Source organism: Pristiophorus japonicus, chromosome 16 (genome assembly GCF_044704955.1).
Source record: "Pristiophorus japonicus isolate sPriJap1 chromosome 16, sPriJap1.hap1, whole genome shotgun sequence".
NCBI classification, from domain to species: domain Eukaryota; kingdom Metazoa; phylum Chordata; class Chondrichthyes; family Pristiophoridae; genus Pristiophorus; species Pristiophorus japonicus.
Window position 1 is genome coordinate 65,472,919 of NC_091992.1, and position 18,573 is coordinate 65,491,491.

The window sequence follows — 18,573 nt, forward strand, 5'->3', positions numbered from 1 at the left end:
TCAGATATTCAATCCCACTGCGGTATAACTGGCGGTATCAGGTCAGATATTCTGTCCCACTGCGGTATAACGGGCGGTATCAGGTCAGATATTCAGTCCCACTGCGGTATAACGGGCGGTATCAGGTCAGATATTCAGTCCCACTGCGGTATAACGGGCGGTATCGGGTCAGATATTCAATCCCACTGCGGTATAACGGGTGGTATTGGGTCAGATATTCTGTCCCACTGCAGTATAACGGGTGGTATCGGGTCGGATATTCAGTCCCACTGCGGTATAACGGGCGATATCGGGTCAGATATTCTGTCCCACTGCGGTATAACGGGTGGTATCGGGTCAGATATTCTGTCCCATTGCGGTATAACGGGTGGTATCGGGTCAGATATTCTGTCCCATTGCGGTATAACGGGTGGTATCGGGTTGGATATTCAGTCTCACCGCGGTATCACGGGCAGCCGATCCCATACCACCAGCATCCGAGACGAATTTTAAAGAGTTTAATAAAGATAATAGGACATTAGCGACTAAGGCCATGTCAGGGAAAAATAGTAAAAAATTTAAATTAAAGGTCCTGTATCTGAATGTGCAAAGCATTCGTAAAAGGTAGAGGAATTCATGGCACAAATAGAGAGAAATAGGTTTAATCCATTAGCCGCTACTGAGACATGGATCCAGGGTGACCAAAGTTGGGAACTAAATATTCCAAGATACTTGACTTTAGAAAAGACAGGCTGAACGGAAAAGGAGGGCGGTAGTCCTGTCATTAGTGGTAATATATTGAGCTGGATTGGGAACTGCATGGCAGGGCGTAGGCAAAAGTAGCTATAAATAGATTTGGATCTGTTTGGAGACCGGTGGTGTGTCCCTCAGGGATCAGTGTTGGGACCGTTGTTATTTGTTATTTTTATTAATGTAGGTGTTGGGGGCACAATCTGTAAATTTGAAGATGATATGACTATCTGTGCGAGTGTTGGACTGTAGACGATGCACGACTGCTTCAGGTGGATCATAATGTGTTGGGATATTGGGCTCAAGCCTGGCAAATGATGTTTAATTTGGACAAGTGCAGTGTTAGCATGTGGGCAAGGTGAATTCTCAACATACATATATCTTCTTAGGCAGCCCCCCGGAGTCGAGGATAACTTGCTTCCATGCTAAAATGAGTTCTAAGGTGACTGATGAGACCAATGCGGGATCTACAGTCTCTGTCACAGGTAGGGCAGCTGGTGGTTGGAGGGACCGGTGGGCGGGGTGCTTGGGTTGTCGTACACTCCATACGTATAGGCACCATTAGCTGAGACAAGGGCCTCATTATCACAGCTCTGCCACAACAGATCAGCAGTGGCATTTTACCAGGAGTGATTTAGAAACACAGCCATCAATCGCAGGTATGTTTCTTGGTGTTTTCACGGATCCTGTTACCTGTTGACTTGTTCTAGTGGTGAGGGGCGTGTCACCACAACACCAACAGCATTTTAATTAGACAAACAGGATTCAGGTTTTCAAACTCACCCTGCAGGCACTCTACAGACAATCCTTTTTTTTTAAATAGAAGGAAAAGGATAGAATGGAGAGTACATACTTGACGAGAAAGGAAAGTTGAATGTAGCAGTATGAAAGCTAGGATGGAATGGGGGAGCGGAGACGTGAGTTGGAAACACTGGTCACACAGATCTGTTGGCCACTAAAATAAAGGAAACCTTATAACACCATGGCAAAACATTCTGAATACCTAATTAGCTAAGCATTTTTAGAAATCCTAGCATTGTCATTTAAATGTTCCAACTGGCATGCAGCTGAGCCTGGCGACACAGACTGAGTGAAGTTAATCCTGGTCTGTGCTGCATTAGCAGATCCCAGCTGGGCGAATGGGACGGGTGCTGCCTCAAAATCCCACAACATTCCTGGACTGGAGCAAAGAAAATGACTAACATTCCCACTGTCGATCCAGGAATCCTGCTGGAAAACGTTGTGTTTGTGGACACTGAGTGAAGACAAGTGTCAGTCTAGGCCTCCATACACCAACAAGCCTAGTGCTACTGTAGAGCCTGAGATCGTTTATTGCAGGGATGGGAAGACTCAGGGGAGAGATTATTCAAGGCTTTGGGATCCTGGAGGGTGTCAATAAGTTGAATTCAATAATATGCTGGATTGGATTCTGAGGAGCGATTATGGGCATGTTCTCATTGGACAAGGTTCAGATTGCTGTTTGTAGAACTCTGAAGGGACGGGATAATGTCGACCCTGACACGGTATTACACCGTGCCCAGAACAATAGAACCAGAGGACACGGCCTGTGCTTGAAGGAAAGTAAATTCAAAAGTAATCTGCGGAAATGTTTCAGTGATTAATCGATGGTTAATCGATTGTTAATCGATGGAACTGGCTCCCGAGGGAGATGGTGGGAGCAGTTACTATTGATTTATTCAAATGTAAATGAGAGATATTTCTTTCAGAAAATATTTTAGGATGCAGTATATGAGTAATTTGAGATATGACGTGTGGTGAGAGTAGTGAGCTCGGGACGAACAGGGGACTGTGGCTCCCAAAGTTCTCCATCACTGGGGGTTTTCCTCATCTCATGACTGAGGAACCGAATGAGGACATTGCATCTGTCTTCACAAAAGACAAGGATGAAGTTAATGTTGCAGTAGAGGAAGAGAGAGTAGAGATATTGGATGGGATAAAAATAGATAAAGAGCTCTTCTTCTTTTGTAAATCAAACGTCAATATCCAAGTCAGATATCCAGGCCAAAGCTTCTGGTGTAACAGCGTGGATATCTTGTAGGCTGCCTGTGAATTTCCTCTGAGGACAGTGTTCAATGAGCCGGATTAGGAGCTCCATAATCGCATGATGGGGAGGCTTTAGTCTTCCACCTATGAAGAAGGTGGCAGCATTGACCATGATCGGTTCTGAGGCAGTTGATGGTTGTCCACTCTTTGTAAGGAAGGTTTGATACTTCAGGTTGCACTGTGGGGTCCTCTGTAAGGAATCCATTCCGTATGTTCCAGCTGAATTCTACTCTGAGAATTATCAGCGGTACGCTTTTATTGACACAAACACCTTGACTCCCCGTGCTTGCAAACATTGCATCAGCACACCTACGCCACGGTCTCCAGAGAATACAACCACTATACCAGCAAAGACATGCCGATCCAGGCCAACTTGAACAACCTACCACCAACCAGTCTCAAATCTAGGTGGCCATTTTAGAACACCGCTGAAGCCCTTCAGCGATCTCCCCTCAGCCTTCATGACCGACGGCGAAATGCTTGGAAGAACTGCGACATATGGAAAGAGGAGGTGCTAAATAGGTTAGCATCGCTCAAAGGTCACAAGTCACCCGGTCCAGATGGGATGCATGCGAGATTGCTGCGGGAAGCTAGGGTGGAGGTAGCAGAAGCTCTGACCATAATCTTTCAAATCTCTTTGGATATAGAAGTGGTGCCAGAGGACTCGAGGATTGCAAATGCCTCACTCCTGTTCAAAAAGGTGGAGAGGAATAAAGGTGGTAACTACAGTCAGTCCAACATCAGTGGTGGGGAAACTGGAGACCATTAACAAGGATAACATTCATTCTCACTTGGAGAAGTATTGATTATAGATAGAATAGAGGTAATAGAAAATAGGTGCAGGAGTAGGCCATTCGGCCCTTCGAGCCTGCACCACCATTCAATATGATCATGACTGATCATGCATTTCAGTACCCAATTCCTGCTTTCTCTCCATACTCTTGATCCCTTTAGCCATAAGGGAATATATCCTACGAACTGGATTCAACAACTTTCTGTGGTAGAGAATTCCACAGGTTAAAAATTCTCTGGGTGAAAAGGTTTCTCTTCATCTCAGTCCTATATGGCTTACACCTTATCCATAGACTGTGACCCCTGGTTCTAGACTTCCCCAACATCGGGAACATTCTTCCTGCATCAAACCAGTCCAATCCTGTCAGAATTTTTAATGCTTCTATGAGATCCCCTCTCATTCGTCTAAATTCCAGTGAATATAAGCCTAGTCGATCCAGTCTTTCTTCATATGTCAGTCCTGCCATCCCGGGAATCAGTCTGGTGAACCTTCGCTGCACTCCCTCAATAGCAAGAATGTCCTTCCTCAAGTTAGACGACCAAAACTGCACACAATACTCAAGGTGTGGTCTCACCAAGGTCTGTACAACTGCAGCAAGACCTCCCTGCTCCTATACTCAAATCCTCTCGCTATGAAGGCCAACATGCCATTTGCTTTCTTAACTGCCTGCAGTACCTGCATGCCAACTTTTAATGACTGATGTATCATGGCACCCAGGTCTCGTTGCATCTCCCCTTTTCCTAATCTGTCACCATTCAGATAATAATCTGCCTTCGTGTTTTTGCCACCAAACTGGATAACCTCACATTTATCCACATTATACTGCATCTGACATGCATTTGCCCACTCACCTAACCTGTCCAAGTCACCCTGCAGCCTCTTAGCATCCTCTTCACAGCTCACACTGCCACCCAGCTTAGTGTCATCTGCAAACTTGGAGATATTACATTCAATTCCTTCATCTAAATCATTAATATATAGTATAAGGAGCTGGTGTCCCAGCACTGAACCTTGCCCTACCCCACAAGTCTCTGCCTGCCATTCTGAAAAGGACCCGTTTATTCGCACTCTTTGCTTCCTGTCTGCCAACCAGTTCTCTATCCACGTCAATACATTACCCCCAATCCCATGTGCCTTAATTTTGCACACTAAGCTCTTGTGTGGGACCTTGTCAAAAGCCTTTTGAAAGTCCAAATACACCACATCCACTGGTTCTCCCTTATCCACTTTACTAGTTACATCCTCAAAAAATTTTTGAAGATTTGTCCAGCATGATTTCCCTTTCATAAATCCATGCTGACTTGGACCGATCCTGTCACTGCTTTCCAAATGTGCTGCTATTACATCTTTTATAATTGATTCCAGCATTTTCCCCATTACCGATGTCAAGCTAACCAGTCTATAATTCCGTGTTTTCTCTCTCCCTCCTTTTTTTAAAAAAGTGGGGTTCCATTAGCTACCCTCCAATCCATAGAAACTGATCCAGAGTCCATGGAATGTCGGAAAATGACCACAATAAGGGACAGATTTCTTTAAGGCAAATCGTGTTTAACTTAAGTTTAAGACTAAGATTAAGTTCTTTGATGAAGTAACAGAGGGTTGATGAAGGTACTGTAATAGGTGTTGTATTATGGACTTTCAAAAGACATTTGGTAAAGTACCACATAAGAGACTTATTCAGAAAATAAAAGCACATGGTATGTAATTGGCTAAGGGATCGGAGGCAGAGTGTAGTGATGAATAGATGTTTTCCTGACTGGATGGAAGTATGCAGTGGGGTCCTCCAGTGGTCAGTATTAGGATGGTTGCTTTTCTTCGTAATGCCCTGGACTTGTGTATAGGGAGTACAATTTGCAGACGATACAAAACTTGGCACTGAAGTACTTTACACAGAGGGGGACTGGAATGGACTATGCAGTGGGGGGAGATATGTGAAAACATTTACGGGAGAATTTGATAGGTACATAGGAACAGGAGGAGGCCATTCAGCCCCTTGAGCTTGTTCCGCCATTCAATTAGATCGTGGCTGATCTGTGCCTTAACTCCATCCACCTGCCTTGGTTCTGTAACAAACCCCAGCTTCATGAGAAGAGTTCCAGATTCCTACTGCGCTTTGTGTGACATCATGCCTGAACGGGCTGGCCTTGTTCTGGACTCCCCCCACCAGAGGGAATCATTCCTCGCTATCTACCCTATAGGTGCATTGATCATCTTAAACACCTCAATTAGATCACCTCTTAACCTTCTATATTCAAGGGAATACAATCCTAGTCCATGCAACCAGTCCTAATTAACCCTTTTAGCCCTGGTGATAGACAGGTACGAGGGAGGGGGTGATTGGGGAACCTGCAGATAGACTGCAGTCTTCTCCTGTGGAATCTGTAACTCCCAAAAGAGCTGTGCCGCTGGGAGAGTGGGAAGAGAGTTCAAGAAAAAAGTTATTTAAAAAAAAAATCTCTCAGTCTTCTTGGACCAACTGTTAACACAAAGGTTAGGGTTCAGAATCTTGCACGGACAGCCTAGATGGCACTTTTCATCTGCTGACTGATTTCTCATTCAGCACTAAAATCGCTAAATCAGACAGATTGAATGAAGTGTAGGGTTCTGCGTGGTTAACTGAACTAGATTAGTTTAAACAAACACTCGAATAAAAAGGTTCTTCATGTGGACTAAGCCATGGGCATTATGTTCTGATCTGAATGGTTTAGCTGCTCACTGTTTTAACCTGCCGGCAGGCCAGGCCAAGTGACTGAGTGTCTGTTGCTCAGACTGTGGCTGAATGGTGTGGAGAGCCAGCGAGCAACCGACCCGTGGAATCTCCCACTGAGCTGGACACTGACGCTCGCACAATTAAAGTCAGTCATGGGAGAGGGCTGTGGGGAGAGTTGGGCCCCAAACCCCAGTCTGAGGAGAGGTGGGCCCAAACCCCCAGACTAGGGAGAGGTGGGCCCCAAACCCTCAGTCTGGGGAGAGGTGGGCCCCAAACCCCCAGTCTGGGGAGAGGTGGGACAAACCCCCAGTCTGGGGAGAGGTGGGCCCCAAACCCCCAGTCTGGGGAGAGGTGGGACAAACCCCCAGACTGGGGAGAGGTGGGACAAACCCCCAGTCTGGGGAGAGGTGGGCCCCAAACCCCCAGTCTGGGGAGAGGTGGGACAAACCCCCAGACTGGGGAGAGGTGGGACAAACCCCCAGTCTGGGGAGGGGTGGGCCCCAAACCCCCAGTCTGGGGAGGGGTGGGCCCCAAACCCCCAGTCTGGGGAGGGGTGGGCCCCAAACCCTCAGTCTGTGCAGGGGCTGAATGAGGCAGTGGGAGATTTGTACTTTATTTGTTAATGAGCTGCAGAGATGACACCATTATTCCGGGCCAGAATGAAGATGGACTGGTTTTACACACACCACTTGTGTGTGGCTATCCTGCTCCAGAAATCACCCAGCGTTTATCAGCACACTGCTGCAGTTTCGCTCATGAGTTCATAAAGACTCTGTTTAAGTGACTCTGCTGTTTAATAGACTGCTGTAAGTCCCACCCTGTCTCCACTCATTGGCTGACAGTGGTGTCAATACGCACCGTGTTAGTAATGTTACTCGGATGAAGGAATACTGCAGCAAATGCTGACGCCCAGACTTTTTCCGTCTTTAAACAGGACACATTGTTCAGTTCCCTGGTAGATGTGCATTTGAACAATTCATGACCTCTCTTTGGGCCTGCAGCTGTGTGAGGTTAATGGACTGTATAAGCACAAGGGAGAACTAGAATGAAACTTCTCGGAGGTTGTACAGCAGCTGATAGAAACCATTGAGCCAATTTTCCTTTTCACATGCAAGTTAAGAGCTGGTGCTAATCCCGCCCTGAGTGCTAACACTCGAGAAGCTCGACACCATCCAGAACAAAGCAGCCCGCTTGATCGGCTCCCCATCCACCACCTTCAACATTCACTCCCTCCACCACCAGCGCACCGTGGCTGCAGTGTGTACCATCTACAAGATGCACTGCAGCAACGCGCCAAGGCTTCTTCAACAGCTCCCCCAAACCCGCGACCCCTACCCCCTAGAAGGACAAGGGCAGCAGGCGCATGGGAACACCATCACCTCCACATTCCCCTCCGAGTCACACACCATCCTGACTTGTAAATATATCACCGTTCCTTCATCGTCGCTGGGTCAGAATCCTGGAACTCCCTCCCTAACAGCACTGTGGGAGCACCTTCACCACACGGACTGCAGCGGTTCAAGGCGGCGGCTCACCACCACCTTCTCAAGGGACAATTAGGGATGGGCAATAAATGCCAGCCTTGTCAGTGACGCCCACATCCCAGGAATGAATAATAAAAAAATATGAATATTGCTCAAATTTCCTGGGTCAGCTGAGTTGTATCTTGATTTACAGATCCGGGTCGGACTGGGGCAAGTGTGCAGGGTACACGAGGGGGTTCATTTTGACTTTGGGCGATAGTGTAGAATGGGCGATATCAATTCTGACACCTGTTGTACAACTCCGATTTCCATTGATGTAAATCAATATAGCCTGTCTCACTCAAAGTCAAAATTATCCCTAGCAGAGGGAGACGAAATGAGTGCGTAAGTGAAATGTAAATTGATGGGACAATTAAAGGAGTCATAATGGGGATTCAAAAACTCTGAAAGCACTTAGAAAGGCTGCAGAGTCATTTCTGACCATTCCCAAGGCTGGGAGAGCCGAGCATTAATTGTAACGTAAGGAAGCTGATGTGCAGGCTTGAGGCCACAGCTGGGTGTACTGTCTCAGTGCCCTTGGCAGTGCCCGCCCCATGGTGTATGTCAGCAGCAATACACTTACAATCAGTAGCCCAGATCTGTATCTGCTGTTCTTCTGCCCCAGATCCTGTGACATTCCTTCCCCAAGTCATTGCCAGCTGGGTGAGATCACCCCCAGAGATATGGTTGGTGGCATCTTGGCAGATGTGGCCCAATCAGGCTTTGCTGGCTGCTGGTCACCTTGCCACGCCTTCGCTCAGGTGGTACCGTGTGAAACATTCCCGGCAAGAAACTGGTCCTCATGCCCATTTTCCAGGTAGACAACGGGGGCCAAAATGACCAATTTTGCAGGGCTATCCCCTGCGTCTCAAGGACATTGGAAATATGTCTGACACCATATTGGCCATGGACAATTTTCAGGCAACCAGTGTGGCCGCCTTAAATAAGCATCAGGCCCCTTGTTTATTTAGTTATAAAAATATTGGGGATGAGAAAAAAGGTTTTTTGACTGACATAGAAAATAGGTGCAGGAGTAGGCCATTCAGCCCTTCGAACCTGCACCACCATTCAATAAGATCATGGCTGATCATTCACCTCAGTACCCCTTTCCTGCTTTCTCTTCATACCCCTTGATCCTTTAGCCGTAAGGGCCACATCTAACTCTTTCTTGAATATATCCAATGAACTGGCATCAACAACTATCTGCGATAGGGAATTCCAGATGTTAACAACACTGTGAAGAAGTTTCTCCTCATCTCAGTCCTAAATACCTTACCCCTTATCCTTAGACTGTGTCCCCTGGTTCTGGACTTCCCCAACATTGGGAACATTCTTCCTGCATCTAACCTGTCCAATCCTGTCAGAATTTTATGTTTCCATGAGATCCCCTCTCATCCTTCTAAACTCGTGAATAAAGACCCAGTCGATCCAGTCTCTCCTCATATGTCAGTCCAGCCCATCCCTGGAATTAGTCTGGTGAACCTTCGCTGCACTCCCTCAATAGCAAGGACGTCCTTCCTCAGATTAGGAGACCAAAACTGAACACAATATTCCAGTTGAGGCCTCACCAAGGCCCTGTACAACTGCAGTAAGCCCCCTCCCTGCTCCTATACTCAAATCCTCTCGCTATGAATGCCTTCTTCACCGCTGCCGTACCTGCATGCCAACTTTCAATAACTGGTGAACCATGACACCCACGTCTCGTTGCACCTCCCCATTTCCTAATCTGCCGCCATTCAGATAATATTCTGCCTTTGTGTTTTTGCCACCAAAGTGGATAACTTCACATTTATCCACATTATACTGCATCTGCCATGCATTTGCCCACTCTCCTAACCTGTCCAAGTCACCCTGCAGCCTTTTAGCATTCTCCTCACAGCTCACACCGCCAGCCAGCTTAGTGTCATCTGCAAACTTGATCTGCACACTCAATTCCTTCATCTAAATCATTAATGTATATTGTAAATAGCTGGGGTCCCAGCACTGAGCCCTGCGGCACCCCATTAGTCACTGCCTGCCATTCTGAAAAGGACCCGTTTATCCCGATTCTCTGCTTCCTGTCTGCCAACCAGTTCTCTATCCACGTCAGTACATTACCCCCAATACCATGTGCTTTAATTTTGCACACCAATCTCTTGTGTGGGACCTTGTCAAAAGCCTTTTGAAAGTCCAAATACACCACATCCACTGGTTCTCCCTTGTCGACTCTACCAGTTACATCCTCAAAAAATTCTAAAAGATTTGTCAAGCATGATTTCCCCTTCATAATTCCATGCTGACTTAGACCAATCCTGTCACTGCTTTCCAAATGCGCTGCTATTTCATCCTTAATAATTGATTCCAACATTTTCCCCACTACTGATGTCAGGCTAATCGGTCTATAATTACCCGTTTTCTCGCCCTCCGTTCTTAAAAAGTGGTTTTACATTAGCTACCCTTCAGTCCATAGGAACTGATCTAGAGTCGATAGACTGTTGAAAAATGATCACCAATGCATCCACTATTTCTAGGACCATTTCCTTAAGTACTCTGGGATGCAGACTATCAGGCCCCAGGGATTTATCAGCCTTCAATCCCATCAATTTCCAGCCTAATAAGGATTTCCTTCAGTTCCTCCTTCTCACTAGACCCTCGGTCCCCTAGTATTTCTGGAAGGTTATTTGTGTCTTCCTTCGTGAAGACAAAACCAAAGTATTTGTTTAACTTGTCTGCCATTTCTTTGTTTCCCATTATAGATTCACCTGAATCTGACTGCAAGGGACCTATGTTTGTCTTCACTAATCTTTTTCTCTTCACATATCTCTGGAAGCTTTTGCAGTCAGTTTTTATGTTCCCAGCAAGGTTCCTCTCATACTCTATTTTTCCCCTCCTAATTAAACCCTTTGACCTCCTCTGCTGAATTATAAAGTTCCCCCAATACTCAGGTTTGCTGCTTTTTCTGGCCAATTTATACGCCTCTTCCTTGGATTTAACACTATCCTTAATTTTCCTTGTTAGCCACGGTTGAGCCACCTTCCCCATTTTATTTTTACTCCAGACAGGGTACAATTGTTGAAGTTCATCCATGTGATCGTTAAATGTTTGCCATTGCCAATCCACCAACAACCCTTTAAGTATCACTCGCCAGACTATCCTAGCCAATTCACGAATCATACCATCGAAGTTACCTTTCTTTAAGCTCAGGACCCTAGTCTCTGAATTAACTGTGTCACTCTCCATCTTAATAAAGAATTCTACCATATTATGGTCACTCTTCCCAAGGGGCCTCGCACAACTAGATTGCTAATTAACCTTTCTCGTTACACATCACCCAGTCTAGGATGGCCAGCTCTCTAGTTGGCTCCTCGACATATTGGTCTAGAAAACCATCCCTAATACATTCCAGGAAATCCTCCTCCATCATATTGCTACCAGTTTGGTTAGCCCAATCAATAGGTAGATTAAAGTCGCCCAGGATAACTGCTGTACCTTTATTGCACGCATCCCTAATTTCTTGTTTGATGCTGTCCCCAAACTCATAGCACTGCAGCGAGGATTAACGCTACATAAGGTGCAAGGCACTGAGCACAGAGTCTCTTCAGAGCAGGAGGAGGAGGAACATCAGCTGGTAAATGAGGAGGAGCACGAGTTGGAGGAACCTGCGGTCCAGATCCCACCAGCATGTGAGCACATTACTACCTGGGAGGCCAGTGATGGCTTCATCATGGCCAGATTTACTTAATGTTATGCTGTACACCCATATGGCTGCCACAAGCTTTGCCAGGTTGGCAACACCCTACAGGCACATCATAAACCGGAACCAATGTCCTAGGGGGAGTGTTTGCTAGTGCTGTTGGGGAGGGGTTAAACTAATATGGCAGGGGGATGGGAACCTCGGCAGGGAGACAGAGGGAAGTAGAATGGGGGCAGAAGCAAAAGATAGAAAGAAGAAAAGTAAAAGTGGAGGGCAGGGAAACCCAAGGCAAAAATCAAAAAGGGGCAAAGTGTGTTAAAAAGACAAGCCTGAAAGCTCTGTGCCTCAATGCGAGGAGTATTCATAATAAGGTGGACGAATTAATTGCGCAGATAGCTGTTAACGGATATGATGTAATTAGCATCACGGAGACATGGTTGCAGGGTGACCAAGGCTGGGAACTCAACATCCAGGGTATTCAACATTCAGGAAGGATAGACAGAAAGGAAAAGGAGGTGGGGTAGCGTTGCTGGTTAAAGACAAAATTAACGCAATAGTAAGGAAGGACATTAGCTTGGATGATGTGGAATCTGTATGGGTAGAGCTGCGGAATACCAAAGGGCAGAAAACGCTAGTGGGAGTTGTGTACAGACCACCAAACAGTAGTCGACTGACAGTCAAGAATCATCCATTTGGGCAACAAGGAATTTGTTCGCTTTCCAATTGGCGACTGATTGGGTCAGGCGATTAATGAATTTTACTTGCCACTTATCAGCCCAAGCCTGAATGTCATCCAGGTCTTGCTGAATGCGGGCATGGACTGCTTCATTATCTGAGTTGTTGCGAATGGAATTGAACACTGTGCAGCCATCAGCGAACATCCCCACTTCTGACCTTATGATGAAGGGAAGGTCATTGATGAAGCAGCTGAAGATGGTTGGGCCTAGGACACTGCCCTGAGGAACTCCTGCAGCGATGTCCTAGGACTGTGATGATTGACTTTCAACAACCACAATCATCTTCCTTTGTGCTAGGTATGACTCCAGCCAGTGGAGAATTTTCCCCCGATTCCCATTGACTTCAGTTTTACTGGAGCTCCTTGATGCCACACTCAGTCAAATGTAGCCTTGATGTCGAGGGCAGTCACTCTCACCTCACCTCTGGAATTCAGCTCTTTTGTCCATGTTTGGACCAAGGCTGTAATGAGGTCTGGAGCCGAGTGGTCCTGGCAGAACCCAAACTGAGCATCAGTGAGCAGGTTATTGGTGAGTTAATAATCCCTGGATTACTAGTCCAGTAACATAACCACCACACAACCATATATTGAGAACTGTAGTAACTAAGCAGCACATCTTAAAATCGCCCAGTTCAAATGCCCAACCTGTCCTAGCATACAGTAAATAAAATCATCTGTGTTTTATCTAGTCTTTGTTCTTATCGTGTTCTTTAAAATTAAGTATTACAGCTTTTAAATTACTTACCGAGAGAAATAACCATAACTACACAGCATTAATTGGATACTGTAACAGTCTAAACTAAAGGACACACTTAAGTCAGTGTGATGTGATAATCTCACAACAATGTGGTCTGAACAATGGTACCTGCCATTCACCCGACTGAATTTACTTTGCTCGAGTTTTTTTTCAGTGTTGTGCTCAAATAATGATTTTTATATATAAAAAGACAAGACTTTTCAGTTTAAGGCTGGCCTACTTAAAATAATGTGAATCATTCAACTGTGTTCAATAAATGTGATTCACAATTAATGAGATGAAAATGCAAACTATATTAATTTTACAGCAATGATTTCTTCAGCTTTCCAAGCATAAAATGGGTTGGTGAATGAGCTGGATAATTAGTTTGTGCAGGTTACCTCCGCAGTCAGCTCAATAATGTTATTTTAGAAATTAAATTAGTTTAATGCCAAAAAAACTATTCAAATGAATAAAAATGGTCTTCTGTCTCAACAATTAAAAACACATTTCCAATTAGTTGAAAGTGTGACCTAATTTCTTGGTGGAGATATGAGTGTCTGTGATGTACCACACTGGGTCCAGTGATAGGCCTGTTCAGGCATAGCCTGATAATTTAATTACATTTGGCATTACATTGCCACTGTGCAAAACCCTACTGGCTATCTACTGTCAGTAATGAACCTGCTTCAAACATGTTTCACTGCTCCTTGTAAAAAAAAAACTTGCATTTATATAGCACCTTTAACATAGTAAAACAACCCAAGGCGCTTCGCAGGAGCGTATTCAGACATATATCGACACTGAGCCAAAGGAGGAGATATTAAGGCAGGTAACACAGCAGAGGCCAGAGTTGGATGAATGCAGAGCTCTCGGAGGGTTGTGTGACTGGCGGAGATTACAGCATGGCTATGGAGAGATTTCAAAACAAGAAGGACATTTTTAAATGGAGGCATTGGTGGACCAGGAGCCAGTGTGGGTCAGCAAGCATTGGGGTTGTAGGTGAATGAGATTTGGTGTAGGTCTGAATACTGGCAGCAGAGTTTTGGTTCTCATGTTGATGCAGGGTGGAAGAGGAGAGACCGGCCAGCAGAGCATTGAAATAATCGAGTTTCAGAGTAACGAATGGATGAGGGTTTCACCATCAGATGGGCTGAGGCGGGGGGGGGGGGGCGATGGACGGGTGATGTTACGGAGGTGCAAGTAGCTGGTCTTTGTGATGGAGAGGATATCGGTCAGGATAGTCTGGTTCAGCCCAAGACAGTGGCAAGGGAGAGGAATGGAATTGGTGGCTAGGGTACGGAGTTTGTGGTGGGGATTGAAGACAGTGCTTTCGGTTTTCATAATGTTTAAGGCAACTCATCCAGGATTGGATGTCGGACTAGCAGTTTGACAAATCAGACACAGTGGAGGGGTTGAGAGAGCTGATGGTGAGATAGAGCTGGGTACATGTGGAATCTGGTGTCACAGATCGTTGGGTGACTCTCGAGGTAATGATTGGTTAGTTGCGAATGGAACTAGGCAAGGGTAGTCACACCCAGCTGGACACTGGAGAGGTGTTGGGGGAAGATAGTGCAGTCAACCACATCAAAGGCTGCAGACAGGTCAGGAAGGACGAGGAGGGATATGCACCACCATCACGGCCACAGAAGATGCCATTTCTGATAAGGGCTATTTGTGTTATGGGAGAGGAAGCAACCTGATTGGAGAGGTTCAAATATGGAGTTGTGGGAAAGATGAGCATGGATCTGGGAAGTGACAACACGTTCAAGGACTTTGGAGAGGAAAGTATCATGTATTTATATAGCGCCTTTCACAACTTAGGCCATCCCAAAGTGTTTCACAGCCAATGAAGTCTTTTTGAAGTGTAATCAGTGTTGTAATGTAGGGAAACATGGCAACCAATTTGTTCACAGCAAAATCACACAAACAGCAATAAGATAAATAACCAGATAATCTGTTTTAGTGATGCTGGTTTAGGAGTAAATATTGTCCAGGATACTGGGAGAACTACCGTTCCCTTATTCCCCCAATAGTGCCATGGAATCTTTTACATCCACCTGAGAGGGCAGACATCTAATTAACGGCTAATTCGATAGATGGCACCCCTGACAGTACTGCACTGAGGAATAGGTGGATGATATGTAATAAAAGGCTTTATTCTGGTGAGAGAGAACCTGCGTTAACCGTAACTGGTGAATTTGGACAATGGGACTGATTTCTCTGAACATAAGTTTATGCCGAACGCACACAATTCTAGGTAGTTCCTTGGTGTGCTACAATATTGGAAAGACCCTTTGGGCTATGGTATGTTCAGTAAATATTAATCAAACATTTAGAAAGGGCTGTAACAATTTATCATAAAACCAGAGCAATGCTGGCCTGGAGGGGACAGTTAAGTCCATCACACCTGTGGCTCCCCCACTGGAACAATCGAATTGAGAAATGATGGACAACCAACTCATCATGTCTCAGAGCATTGGGTTGTCAGCTCAACTGCCCTCTCCCACTGCTGATCTCAGCCTGGACATCACACTGAGGCTCTGACCACAATTGGGGCACCACAACCCAAGGTGAGCAAAGATCAGTTTGTCGGATTCCTCACAGCTGGCTCGAAGGTCGCCGGTCTGCTTATCCTCTTGGTTGTGCAAATTCAGATGAGACATTAAACCGAGGCCCTGTCCAGGTGGATGTAAAAGATCCCATGGCACTATTTGAAGAGGAGCAGGGAGTTGTCCTCGTCAATATTTTCCCTCAATCATCCTCCCTAAAAACAGATGCTTGGATTAGTTATCTCCTTCCTGTTTGCAGGACTTTACTCTGTGCCAACATTACAAGTGACTATGCTTCATTGGCGGTGAGGTGCTGTGGGACACCCTGGGGATGTAACAAGAGTTACAGAAATCCAATTCCATTCTTCTAACCAAATAACAGGGCAGCTATCTGAAAATCAGAGGAGCGCAAGTGTGAGAGAGTATATTTTGGTTAAAAAGTAACAGCAGTAATTACACTCTGAAAGATTGTAGACTTGGTGCTGTGGAAGAGCAGTTGGGTTTGGGGGCGTTGTTGAGAGAAGTTGCTGGTTAATTGGCAGAAAGTTACAACAAATCGAACTCTGGTCATGTTAAGGATCCTGAATGAGTCCGTCTCTGAGCTATCTTGCAGTAGTCTTCACTGGCCTGATCTTCACAGATCTGATTTTCACAAGTTCACCGGCCTGATCTTCACCGGCCTGGGCTTCAGCATCCACTGGGACTCCGACCATCGATCCTTTCCTCATGGCAAAGTTATGAAGTACACAACACGTTTCCACAATTTGTCTGATGTAGGAACCTGGAACAGGAGACCATTCAGCCCTCGAGCCTGTTCCTCAATTCAATTAGATCATGGTTGACCTGTACCTCAACTCCATTGCCCCAAATCCCTTGATACTCTTACCCAACAAAAATGTACTGATTCCAGACTTGAAATACTAATTGACCCCCAGCATCTGCAGCCTTTTAGGAGCGAGTTCCAGATTTCCACTGACCCGTGCGTGAAGAACTGCTTCCTGATTTCAGTCCGGAATGGTCCAGCTCTAATTTTAAGATTGTGTTCTGGACTCCCCCCACCAGAGGAAATATCCAGCTACTGGAACCATCCACTGAGCACCCCAACAGTTTACGCGATCCTTATCCTCATCTCGAAGTCTGCTTCATTGTAGCACCTCTGCGGCACTGGTGGTCTTACGGAGGCATCGCGAGCAATGGGAGTAGCAGGCACCGCACGTCACCCAGCGGCCATTCTCCCACTTGCTACTAAAACAGATCAGACACTGGACTGACAAAGTATAAAGGCATTGTGGCAACTCCCAGCATATCACGAATTCACATCACAAATGAGCTACACATTTATGGAATGAAAGTCTTTACCATTCATATTAATATGGGGTTACAATTTTGGGCCTGCAATGTCACATGGTCACAATCAATTGCCGCCTGCCCACAACTCTGGGCAATGCAGAGTATCTGCTCGGTGTCCAAGTTGTATAAACTGAGGCCAGAGGCAAAGAGGACATTGGTGACTTGTCTGATACAGGAATGAACAGCGATTTGGCTGACCTGGCAAGCGTCCCATGATTCCCTGGAATGAGCCTGTGGCATAACAATGTTAGAGCTATGGTCACTTTCTGTACCCCAGTGAGGTGTGTGCCCCAGTGTGAGGGGTCTGTGTCCCAGTGTGAGGTGCCTGTGTCCCAGTGTGAGGGGTCTGTGCCCCAGTGTGAGGGGTCTGTGTCCCAGTGTGAGGTCTGTGCCCCAGTGTGAGGGGTCTGTGCCCCAGTGTAAAGGGTCTGTGTCCCATTGTGAGGTGCCTGTGTCCCAGTGTGAGGGGTCTGTGCCCCAGTGTGAGGGGTCTGTGCCCCAGTGTGAGGGGTCTGTGCCCCAGTGTGAGGTGCCTGTGTCCCAGTGTGAGGTGCCTGTGCCCCAGTGTGAGGGATCTGTGTCCCAGTGTGAGGGATCTGTGTCCCAGTGTGAGGGGCCTGTGTCCCAGTGTGAGGGGCCTGTGTCCCAGTGTGAGGTGCCTGTGTCCCACTGTGAGGTGCCTGTGTCCCAGTGTGAGGTGCCTGTGCCCCAGTGTGAGGTGCCTGTGCCCCAGTGTGAGGTGCCTGTGCCCCAGTGTGAGGTGCCTGTGCCCCAGTGTGAGGGGTCTGTGCCCCAGTGTGAGGTGCCTGTGTCCCAGTGTGAGGTGCCTGTGTCCCAGTGTGAGGGGTCTGTGTCCCAGTGTGAGGGGTCTGTGTCCCAGTGTGAGGGGTCTGTGTCCCAGTGTGAGGGGTCTGTGTCCCAGTGTGAGGGGTCTGTGCGGTGGATCTTGGTCACCGATCTGACTGCAGCAAGAGCAGAGCTCCTCCAAACCTTCAGGACTGAAGTGTAGCCGCCTGAGACAGAGCCCCTGAGGCAGAGCCCCTGAGACAGAGCCCCTGAGGCAGAGCCCCTGAGGCAGAGCCCCTGAGACAGAGCCCCTGAGGCAGAGCGGTTGGGTAAGCACTTGGAAAGTGACCCAACGTCGATAGAGCTAGAAGGGTTCTGCTGGTTCTGCCTGGTTAATCTTGCTTCCTTTACAGCCGCCTACTCCTCCTCATCCTCATCCTCCAGCATGTATATCCTGTAAAGCGGGATTTAGTGCACTGGGATTCAGTTAGTATTGGATTGAAACAGAACTACGAGCAGAGCACAGGGCAGTGGGATTAGTTTGGGATTGATACAGGGCCATGGGGAGAGAGCAGGGCAGTGGGATTAGTTTGGGGATTGATACAGGGCCATGGGGAGAGAGCAGGGCAGTGGGATTAGTTTGGGGATTGATACAGGGCTATGGGGAGAGAGCGCGTTTCAAAGCGATTTGCAACCAATGAAGTACTTTTGAAGTGTAGTTACTGTTGTAATGTAGGAAACGCAGCAACCAATTTGCACACAGCAAGGTCCCACAAACAGCAGTGTGATAGTGACCAGATAATCTATTTGTGTGACGTTGGTTGAGGAATAAATATTGGCCCAGGACACCGGGAAGAACTCCCCTGCTCTTCTTCAAAATAGTGCCCTGGGATCGTTTACGTCCAACTGAGGGAGCAGGCG